Genomic DNA, 11,448 nt, shown 5'->3' with positions numbered 1-11,448 from the left:
GCACTGTCCACGAGACTGGAGACGCGGTGCGGGCAGGCCCGCGTCTGGAAGAGAACCGAGCTCGGGGCGACAGCACGAGAGGGGGCGGGGCACAGAGCACGGCGGCGAGGGGAGCGCGTCACTCCGCGCCGCGCCGTAGGAGGAGCGCATGCGCCGCGGCGCCTCGCCGGTCGCGGGTGTCGACGCCCGGCCGGCCCGGCGGGGTGGGACTGGGGCGGGCGGGGGCAGGGGAGCTTGGCCCCCGGCCCGCCTCCGGTCGCCTAGCAACCGCCGGCGGACCCGGTGCGGCCCGAGGCCCCGGCAGCTCGGCCCTGCGGCTGCGGGTCCCCCCGGCGAGACGCAGTGCGGGAAGCGCCGAGGCCTGCGTTAACCGTTCCTGTGCCGGCAGCTCCGTCGCGGAACCGAGGCAAGTCTCACTGTGTTCATCGCTTACTTTCCCTCGCGGCTTCCCTCGTCCAGCAGGACGTCTCCTTGGGTGAGGAAAGAGAAGGGACAGGGTAAGAGCGCTCCAGAACGAACGCCCCCCCCGCCTTCTGCGCTCGCTGCAGCCGCCGGGCTACGCGCTCCACGAGTGTCCGTGCGCGCGGCGCTGATGCCTGGGCCGCAGCCCCGAGCAGCAGGCAGCCTGCCCGTAGGGGACGGAGGGCGGTGCAGCGGCCCCAGCCCCCGGCCTGCAGCGCCGCCCGAGACCTGTCCGAAGAAACCTTCCCACTCCTGCGGCGGACTTGCAAGTCCCAAAATGGCCCCGCCCCCCCTTTTTTCTAAATATTTTGGCCTGACTTGCTCTGGAGTGCAACTTGAATCCAAGAGGAGCTACTGCTCGTTTTTGGAGTTCGGGTGTCCTCCCCTTAGTGACATGCCCTAGACTCTTGCCAAGACTGTGAACGGACTGGCAGCCTCTGTTTTTACCTCCTTTCTGAAAACGGTAACCTAGGCTTCGGTCTTCTGGCCTACCTTACGAGATGTTACGATTTATAAGAAGGAATATGTATATTTGGTCTTCATTTCATTCCTGGCGCAAAGTTCCTAAAACCCTCGGAATTGCCTGAGTGATAAGAGCACTGGGAGCATCTTCTGTTCTAATATTTGGTCGTTGGCTGTGGTTGCATTGGTTCCAAGCTCTTGTATCCCTTCATCTGGCTGTTCATCTGTATCCTTTATTAATAATGTCCTTTAATAAATTGGTGACTGTAAGTAAGTGCTTTCCTGAGTTCTGTGAGCTGCTCTAGCAAATAATCAAATCCAAGGGGAGGAGCCAAGTCAGACAGAAGTTGTGGGTAACTTGGGGACCCGCCACATGTGATTGGTATCTGAAGCGTGGTCAGTCTCTTGGGACTGGGGGATCTGATGCTAGCTATCTCCAGGTAGATAGTGTCAGAATTGAGTTAAATTGTGAGACAACCAGCTGGTGTCAGAGAAAATTGCTAGGTTGGGGGGGAAAAAACCCCACATACTTGGTGTCAGAAGTTATCAGAAGTGAAGAGTTCTATAGAATAGGAAAGAAGACATGGAAGGAAAGCCTGGGTTTTTCCTACTACGTATATTGGTCTGACTTGCTCAACTCCAAGCTGAATCCAAGAGGAGCTATAACTGATTTTTGGAGTTCACATGTTCCAGAATATTGCCAGGACTGTGGACGGATTTGCAGCCCTCGGTTTTTTCCCCGTTTTTGAAAACTGGAATCTAGGCTCCAGTTTTCTGGCATATCTTCTGTTCCCATGATTTCTCCAGATTACTAGCAGTGACTAACGCATATTTTCAGTACTGGGAACGTAATAATTGCTGAATCAGGAGTCTTGAAATGATTTATTTGGAAAGATGTCATCATAATATTAGAAACATTCTTAAAACAGAGTTTATATTGCTGTTACACTCAAACATAACAGGTCCACAAATAAGTTCTTTCCCCAGCTCAAACCTCCATCGAGCTGTCTTTCTCATCTGAGCTAATGGCAACTCCACTTCCTTCACTCAGGCCTAAACCTTAAGAGCCATCCTCATACACTTCTCTCACATCCTCTACCCAATTGGGAAATTTTGTTGACTCTGCATTCAAACTATATCTAGTATCCAACACCTCAGCATCCCCACAGCACCCTGCATCCCTCACCCAAACAACCAGGTCTCTGCAATACTGCCCCTCCCCCAAAAGCCTAATGTCCATACAACAGCCAAAGGGATCCCGGCATTTCTCCACTTAAAACCACGCAGTGGTTGCCCAGTTTACTTGGAGTAAAAAGCCAAACTCCTTACAGAGCCCAACACCAACTAACTGCCCTGCTTACCTCTGACTCAGCCACACTGCCTTCGTTGGTTTTCCTTGAACCCATTTCAGGGCCTTGACACTGGCTGTCCGCTCTGCTTATAAAGCTCTTCTAGATATTTGCCTAATTCACTCCCTCACCTCTTTCAAACCTTTTCTCAAATGTCACCTCAGTCAGGCCTTCCCTGACCAACCCGTCGTGTAACTAACCCTCCTCCTCACTCACAGCAGTGCTAGTCTATGTTAATCAGCTCCAGTTTTTCCACAGCACTCACTTACCAACTAACATATTTACTGTGCTTGCTACTTACTGACTGTCTACTCCTGCTAGAATATAAATTCCATGAGGGGAGCCATATTTGGCTACTTGATTCCTTGCTGTATCCCAAGTGCCTGACCCTTAGTAGGTGCTCAACAAATATTTGTGGAATAAATGAGCTAATAAATGAACAACTATTTTCATGATAGAGTATTCCCACCCAGGCCTTTCTCACATGTAGATACATGATCTAGTATATTTTGCATTCTGATTTTTTTTTCTCAACATACCATAGATACTGTTCATATTTCTAAATATTCATAATATGCTTTGTAAAGATACTTAGATTTTTGCATGCTTGTTCTAATAAGTCAAACAACACAGACTAGCGTCAAGAAAAACTTACCTTCCTTCCTCCTCTAATCCCACCTGCTGAAGGGGACCGCTTTTAAATTTAGTGGATATCCTTCCAAATGTCTTCTAGGCCCCACAAATATAAACACATAACAGGTACAGATTTCACAGTTCAAAGACAGATAATGCCTGAATTGTGACTTTTTTCTATAACTCAAGTCACTTTTTATTCTAGGCCTTATTACTTCTGATGGCAGAAAAACTAAATCTAATTAATTCAAGGTAAATGCCAGCACTTTATGATTTGTTCATTTATTAATGATCAGTTACAGTTTAATTCCAGTGAATTCAGAATTTATTAATGCCTTTACTTCTATCCTTTTATTTTCATGTAATTACCCGCTTTTAAAAATTATTATAAAAGAAATGGACATTCATTACAGAAAAACAGTAAACCATAAATAAGCAAAATGAAAAAATTAAAACATCCAGAAATAATCAAATCTTAAAAAACAAAACAACCCAGTGATAGTCAAATCTTAAAATCTTAAATCTTAATCTAATCAAATCTTTAAAAAAAAGCATTTTATTTACTTATTTGTCAGAGAGAGAGGGAAGAAGAGCATAAGCAAGGGAAACTGCAGGCAGAGGGAGAAGCAGGCTCCCCGCTGAGCAGGGAGCCTGATGCAGGATTCAATCTGAGGACCCTGGGATCATGATACTTAACCACTGAGCCACCCAGGCATCCCGCATGGAACCTGTTTTTATGTCACTTTTGTGAATTGCCTACTTTTATCCTTTATATTCATGTCACTCATTTGCTAGAACTCTTTATAGAATATAATATAAGGGGCTCCTGGGTGGCTCAGTTGGTTAAGCGACTGCCTTCAGCTCAGGTCATGATCCTGGAGTCCCGGGATCGAGTCCCACATCAGGCTCCCTGCTCAGCAGGGAGTCCCCTTCTCCCTCTGACCCTCCCCCGCTCATGCTCTCTCTCAAATAAATAAATAAAATCTTAAAAAAAAAAAAGACTATAAAATAAAATATTGTTACTTATGTTGCCAATATTTTCCCAGTTTGTTATTTGCCTTTTAAGTCTTTGTGCTCATTTGACACATTGCAGGTGTTAGGCCAGAAGTCTGGTCTTGCTGCCCATGCTCTGCCTTCAGAATACATTAGTACTTAGGAGTAGACTAGAGACTTTTGTTATCTGTTTTTGCCAATGTGATATAAGGAGTGAATAAGGAGACAAGACCATAGTCTCCACGGAAAAGGCCACAGAATCCCCAGATGAAGGAGGAGGCGTTTGGGGACAATTTGTGTTTTCTGGAGAGCATTGATACCCAGTGCCATCCTAGATTTTTGGAAATCTCAATTTTAAATGATCTGTCATCCCTATTAGTTATCCCTCTCCATACACACATAATTATCACACCATGATTCTTCTGTCAGGTGAAGATAGTCCTGACTGTGGGCATGTTCTGGCTTTGTCTTCTCTCACTCTCTCTTTGGCCAGGTCGGTATTCTTTCCTAAAACACCCTCCTCCTAAATGTCTTTCTTAGTATCTGATTCATGAGTCACCACACCATTCTCTAAACTCTACTCCCTTCAGCAAATCCAGGAGGTGAGGGTGGGCTTTTCTGGAACACTGAACACAGATATCCCCCACTCCCTTTTTCATGTTCCTTGTGGCTTAAAACAAAAAACAAACAAAAAAACGGCAGGAGGGTGCGGAGCACCAGAGGTTGCACTGCAAATACAGGACTGAAGAGGATGTGACAAGCTCAGACATCACCATAGCTAAGTGTAAAGCTGGACTTCTGATAGACACGTAAGGAACCCTAGTAAAAGCTGGAATATAAAGCAGAGACTTGAGATGAAGGTTAGGTGGCAGGTAAAGTACACTGGGGATTTCAATTCAGTTATGGGATGAAAGCTGCTTAAGTACACTTAGAATCATAGCACTTTCTTCATTTCATTTCACAGTGAAGGATGCACTGACCCTCTTGTATCTGGTCTTTCCTTATTAAATTGTATTGTTAAATTATTTTAATTTTGAGCATTTCTCCCCAAATGGACTATGAGTTTCTTTAGGGCAGAGACCTGTTTACCTTAAAACACTCATATATTTCTGTATTTGTTTAATTCAGTTAAAACAAATTTGTAATTTGTTTAATGCCAGCTCGGCTCCTGGCTCCTCTGATTTTTGTGGTGGAAGATTTGGTTACCTTTTCCAAGGTGCAGATAATGAAATGTATCCTTCACCCCTGGCAAGGTATTCATGAGGATCAAATGAAACCAAGGCTGTGAGAACTCTTTTAAAACTGCAGACAGCAATGTAAATATCTATGGGGTTTAGAAGTTTACAGATAGCAATCGGAAAGTGCCAGGGTGGTGGTCACATTGAGTTTTCGTGGGAGATCACTTAATGCCCTCTCCATCTGAGAAGAGAGAAAGCCCTGAGGCCCACCTTCCCCCTTGCCCCCTTAGGAAGCTACTCCTGTTTCTCATCTGGCCTGTCCCTTTTTCAGGGCTCTCAAAGTATGATTAGGCCATAGTGAAAGCTGGTCTGCCTTTAAACACCTTTCTTTAACAATTACAAGTTCTGACTATCACTGGGTTGTTTTTAAATCTGTGAATTTGCATTCAAACCAAGAGCAGCTTGGGCCAGCATTTCCATAGACCATCTCCATTAGTGAGGGTTGTCCAGTTACCTAGTGAGGGAGAAACCTTGACTCCTGATGCCAGGAGGCTGTTTCCCTGTATGAGTCAGTACAGATGGTGGGTGTAGCTGGGAGAGCGGAGGAGAGGGCGAGGGAGCAGTCAAGGGAGCACTGTCCAAAACAGAAGTACCTTTTGCCTTCAGGATGTATCAGTCACAGGGAAAGAGGAGACTTATTCTCAAAAAGAACAAAGAAATTTTCAAGTAAAAAACTGAAGTACTGAAGAAGTGTTTAGAGGGACAAAAGAAATGAATCCGGAATATTTCCAGGGGTTCAGTGGGTCACCAGCAAGGTCTTAAAGGCAAGGAGAGAGTAACTCCTGGTTTGGGGTCATGCATGCTTTACTTCAAGCAGAGCCAAGTTCAAACAGGAATATTCCTACTCCTTATAATCTACGCTGGTTTTTGTGTCAGGGTTCTTGGACTCTAAAGGTCCTGACTGCAGCGACCAGCTCTCACACACCCCAACCAAATCCTTCAAAGCTCCTCATACAGGAGCCGTTCAAAGTACTTGGGAGAAGACGATTACAACTATTATCCCCAAACTATCATTATAACCTTATCATAATTCCTAACCTTATCATAATTCCCTTATCTTTTTTGAAATGGGTTTTAAAGCAGAATAACCATTTCTAATTATTGGAAACATTTTAAATAACTTTTAGAATGACCTTTATTAGTCATAAAAAGGAAAGGACATACATAAATCTTTCAAAGTACCATCTCTGATCTTTTGCTAGATGTGTGATTCACTGTTTTCCATCTTACTCTGGGACAAGGTGTCCACATGTGTCCCCCCATTTCCCCCCACCCCACCACACCCCCACCATAGGCTACTTTGGAATATTGGAAGAATGTAAGTTAAAGGCAGCCCAGCACCCCTGCAAACACTCGTTAGGAATCATCTGGAAGCTGTTTAAGGAAAAAAAGAAAGCCACAGGCTTCTGGGAGTTAATAATCCTTTCCTGCGCCTCCCAAATGTCTCACTGCAGCGTGGCAGTCACCTCTGTGTTGGGTTACACACTGATTGATTCCTAGTACCTGTTAAAGGGCTGACCTTTTCAGATGATTGACCCTGCTGAATAATCAGACCCGTGTGAGATCATGTCTGTGGAAATACCAGGATTGCATGCTTGCATTTTTTTTTTAAGATTTATTTATTTATTAGAGAGAGAGAGAGCATGCACACAAGTAGGAGGCGCAGAGGGAGAGGGAGAGAGAATCTCAAGCAGCCTCTGCACTGAGCATAGAGCCTTATGCAGGGCTTGACACGGGGCTAGATCCCCTGACCCTGAGATCGTGATCTGAGCTGAAACCAGGAATCCGACACTTAACCTACTGAGCCATCCAGGCGCCCCACATGCTTGCGTTTAACATGCTTTCTTGAGTGGGAAAGAACAACTGGAATTTCAGCAGAGAATTGGGTGTGTGTTTGTGTCTGTATGCTATTTTATACATACACATATGTATTAAATAGATCAGATATACTCAGCTACAACCTAGAGTGAGGAGAATATCCCAAAGAAAAAAAAATAATTTACTCTTTTCTGGACTTTGACAGTACCTAGGCACTTCATTCCAGGGAAGAGACCGGGGATCTTTGCTCTGAGGGACACGGAGACTCCGAATTCATCTCCCTCGCAGCCTGGGCTCCACTCTGTGCTTCTCTTTCCCCCGGAAGATCTTCGGAAGTCTTCCATTACCAGCCCAAATGCCACCCCCTCCTTGAAACCATGGTAGTTGTCAGCACTGGTTCTTCTTTGCCTTGTGTTGGAATTCGTCGCGGTGCAGCTGTCGTCCTTGGTCTTACTCCTTCCCCTCTTCCTCAGTTCCACCCAGCCCCCAGCGGAGACTGGAGTGGGCGGTGAACGGCTGTAAGATGTAGCTAGATGTGAGCAGCCACTGAGGAAACCAAAGTTTTAGTGAAGCGCGGTGTGGAAACCCTGCTTGGGAGGCTGTGGAGTCAAAACCAAGACAGAAGGGTAGGAGAGAGACAGAGAATGTTGAAGACTTAACCTGATCAATTTTGAGTAAATGAGGAAAGAAACATGACCTAGTGAATGAGGCAGGACTTTGGGCTTAAAAGCTGAGTGAAATTTACAGATTCCAGTAAACCAAATCCCTAGAAAGAGATACAGCCATTGTTCCATAGATACATAGTTTCTAAAATGTTAGAAACTGGGCTGCAAAATTGTGCCAGTTTGAACCCAGAGGACCCAGTTTGTAGGGTAATGGAAAATAGCAGAGGCTTTCCAAGAACAGTATATGGCCTCCCCGTTTACAACGCAAGGAAGTGCAACCTGCAAAGTAAGTGTGGGAAGGCCCGCAGAGACGCAGGATGGACGTGTGTTGTGTGCACGTGGCAGCTGCCGCCTCGGGTTTATATACCCGCTCCAGCGTGGGGTGCTGTGCGTGGGCTGGTTGTCAACCCCACGCCTAAATTGCCCCACCTGCAGAGGGGGAAACGAAGATCTCGTGGTATTCTTACGAAGACCGGAGGAGTTGCCAGCAATCCTGCCTGGCGCAGAGTGAACACAGTATCTTGTTATTTTATTATATAAAATTTGAACAATCTATTTGGAACAAGTAAGGAAACTTTAGGGAAAATCTGATCAAATGCTCTGATTCCACATCATTAGATGAGCTTTAGAAGCCGTGTAAAAGGCGTCTTATTATCTCCTAGTCTTTTAGGGTCGTCCTGAAAGGGCTTTGCAATGTATTCAAATCCTGACTTCCACTATGAGTCTTGAATGCAGGTACTTGTGTCTTAACCTTACGTGACCCTAACAATGCTAGCCCCAAATAGCAGAACTTCATAAACGTCTATGAGGGTTTTGTTGTTGTTGTTTTTTAATAGGGAATTGCAGATTTATCCCAGTGGCAGCCATTTGGACATCAGTTTTGTTGTGTTTTTTTTTTTTTTAATAGCACTTGGGACAACCCAGACGGCCCTGGCAGAAAGGTCTGGATAAGTAAGTGTTAACGAGGGGAGAGAAGGCCCCGGAAGAAACTGTGGCCTGGGCAACAAGTCTTGATGGATCTCGGCAATCAGAAGGAGGAAGGTGTGTTTCCTGAAAAGGTCTTAGAAAGCAAAAGGAAGGGACGGCAAGGATCATGGCCCATACTTTTCAACTGCCCCTCTCTGTCCACCTGCAGCAGACTCTCCTTCATGTACTAATTCCACAAATGTGGAGCCCCTGTCCTTGTGCTGCTCACCGCCCACTGAAGAAACACAGTGACTACCTCACAACCCAACCCAAGCCACGGAGGGAGGCCCTGGAAGGCCCCCAAGCTCACTACTCAGACTCAAAGCCTTTACCGGGAGGTGAGATTTATTCTTGCCGTTGATCAAACGTGAGGCACAGAGGCAGAGAAGATCCCAGCACCTCCCTAAACCATCCATTTGTGAGCAATTTCAGGCAATGACCAGTTGTCTTGGGGTGGTGTGTGGGGGGGGGCAGTAATGAGAAGAAACACCAAGTCCAAAGGTGCTAATCCTGAGGGGATGAAGAGGCTTTGAGGGAAAGGCAAGCATGCAACTTCGAGATATATAGACTTGGAAGCACTCAGGAGGCGTGGAGTAGGACGCAATTCTCTGTCCTCCCTGTAGGCTGTCCCTCAAGGAGAGGATCCCTTATGGAGACTCCAGGAGCAGGGCTTGAGAAACCTTCCCTATCCAAGGGTGACTGCTGGGCGGGAGAACCCTGAAGGGGGCTGTGGGGCACATCGCCAGCAATTAAAACTGAGGAGAGCAGAAGGAGGCTAAGCCAGAATGTTCCCCCTCCCAAGAGTAATGCCTGCATCCTGTCCAGCCTAGATCTGTCCTTAAGATTTAAGATGTTCGGGCGCCTGGGTGGCTCAGATGGTTGGGCGTCTTCCTTTGACTCAGGTCATGATCCCAGGGTCCTGGGATCGAGTCCCGCATCGGGCTCCCTGCTCCGTGGGAAGCCTGCTTCTCCCTCTGCCTCTCTCTCTCTCTCTCTCTGTCTCTCATGAATAAATAAATAAAATCTTAAAAAAAAAAAATTTAAGATGTTCAAAGGGAAACAGGGTGTGCAGCCACTCGGGTTGTCGGATACAAAACAAAACACCCAGTTAAATGTGAACTTCAGATAAACAAGGAATTATTGGTATTGCAGAAGACATACACTAAAGAATTATTGTTTATCTGAAATTCAAATGTAACTGGGCGTCTTGGTTTTGTTTGCTTGCTTTGCTCTGCTAAATCTGGCAATCCTAGTGATATGTCAACATGCTCAGTGAACCTGAACATTTGTGAGGATGGAATTAAAGGAGTAGTGGCAGCTTCTATAAATAGCTCTGAGTCCTCCAGGCTCCAGGGTTTGGTTACTGATTCTGGGGTGACAGTACGTTCTCCAAGCACTGAGCCTCTCCTCCTTCTGGGAGCTGTGGAGCAAAGAGAGAGAATAGGTAATTGACACAGGCTGGTTTGATTGTCCAGCCAAAGCAGTAAGCAGTGACAGCTTAGGGACTTCACACCGCCGGTCTTACAGGGTATGAGTGAGTGCAAGCATGCCCGCATTTGGGGGAAAGGAGGGGATAGAGTAGGTTGAGGGGAGAGGGTCAGAGTGTTTTGCTTGTATTACATCTCATGAAACTGCATCTGTGAGTGGCTGTGTGAATACACGGCTAATAATATTTCTTACCGTAGTTAGGGTCCAAGATGCTTGGAAACCACTGACAAGAGGTTGATGCTTGCAGGGCATTATCGTGAAAACTGAGATGGATCAACAGCCAGGATGAGTTTGCTTCACACTCACAGGCAAGGGTGAGCTTTGCCTTGTTCTGGAACAGTCACCTTCCAGAACCACCTTACCTTTTCATGGAATCTGCAGTCCCTTGCGTATATGGATGGCCAATGCTTCATTTGAAGTGGAGTTCCTGGTTTTGTGACTTTTGTTCATTTTGCCGCAATCACTTACTAAAAACATACACTGGGATCCAGCATTGTTGCACCCAATCTTAGGCAATAAATCTAATAATAGATAGTATACAAATACAATAAATAATGTGGGACTAAACACACTGTCCAAAAGACTCTAAATTTTATTTATTTCCTCCTCTAAAAGAAAGATTTTTCAACTTTGAAATCTCTGGAGCTCACTTGGCTTAATTCCTCAGAACTATCCCAAATGGTTTTGAAAGAGTCATTATTGGGCGCCTGGGTGGCTCAGTTGGTTAAGTGACTGCCTTCGGCTCAGGTCATGATCCTGGAGTCCCGGGATCGAGTCCCACATCGGGCTCCCTGCTCAGCGGGGAGTCTGCTTCTCCCTCTGACCCTCTTCCCTCTCGTGCTCTCTGTCTCTCATTCTCTCTCAAATAAATAATAAAAATAAAATCTTTAAAAAAAAAAAGAGTCATTATTTCTCTCATGCACTGAACACACAATGCTCTTACTTAGGAAGAGGAAGAAAAAAGTGTTTATAGTCCCACTCTGTACATTAAGAAATGTGTATAACATTAGCTCTTGATTCAGAAATTATAAATAAAGCTGTTTTATCATCCAATGTTACTGAAACATTGTGTCCTGTGATGTTTTAGTCTTTATTGTTCCAGGGATTTCATTTTTATTTTGCACTTTTTTGGTAAGAAATAGCTTCTTAATCCTAAGCCTAAATATTTGTTGTCCTACACCACTCGCTCTGATCTCCAACGTTTCTGTGGATTTTGCTTTTGTGCATGGGTGAAATGGGTTTGCTGTGTGTTTTTTTTTTAATGGACAGTACCAGATACACCTGGATCTGAAATTAATCCCGACACACAGGAACACTATGATTTTGAAAGGCATACAGAAGCTTGAAGCCTCAGTGTCCTTTGCTGTAAGATGG

General features: G+C 45.4%; 1 long non-coding RNA gene across 1 annotated transcript; it reads left to right on the top strand.

The window, feature by feature from the left end:
• The first annotated feature begins 136 nt into the window (after positions 1-136).
• LOC118026532 lies at positions 137-11,138 on the top strand. Its single transcript, XR_004683602.1, has 3 exons — positions 137-497; positions 8,528-9,004; positions 10,272-11,138. It is a non-coding gene; the product is annotated as an uncharacterized LOC118026532 (long non-coding RNA).
• The last annotated feature ends 310 nt before the right edge of the window (positions 11,139-11,448 follow it).

This window comes from Mirounga leonina, unplaced genomic scaffold (assembly GCF_011800145.1).
Source record: "Mirounga leonina isolate KUSES-001 unplaced genomic scaffold, KU_Mleo_1.0 Mir_239, whole genome shotgun sequence".
NCBI classification, from domain to species: Eukaryota; Metazoa; Chordata; class Mammalia; order Carnivora; family Phocidae; genus Mirounga; species Mirounga leonina.
This window is presented reverse-complemented; position numbering and strand designations above follow the sequence as displayed.